Here is a 280-nt window from a genome sequence, read left to right as displayed (position 1 = left end):
ATATATATATATATATATATACACACACACACACACACACACACACACACACACACATATTTTTTTTTTAGGTGACAGGATCAAGTGAGATTTGCCCCAAGAATGCAAGCCTAATTCAACATTTCAAAATGAATCAAAAGGCAAAGCTATGTTGATGAAAAACCAATCAGTGGTTGCCAGGGGCTGGGCTGGGGCTTGGGGTAGAAACTGACTACAAAGGGGCCTGAAATAACTTTTAGTAGGGATGAAACTTTACATATGTTGATGGTTATGGCAGTTA

The sequence above is a fragment of the Balaenoptera borealis genome, assembly GCF_965194805.1.
Source record: "Balaenoptera borealis genome assembly, chromosome: 6".
NCBI classification, from domain to species: Eukaryota; Metazoa; Chordata; class Mammalia; order Artiodactyla; family Balaenopteridae; genus Balaenoptera; species Balaenoptera borealis.
The sequence above is the reverse complement of the archived record's forward strand: the minus strand, read 5'-3'. Positions refer to the sequence as shown.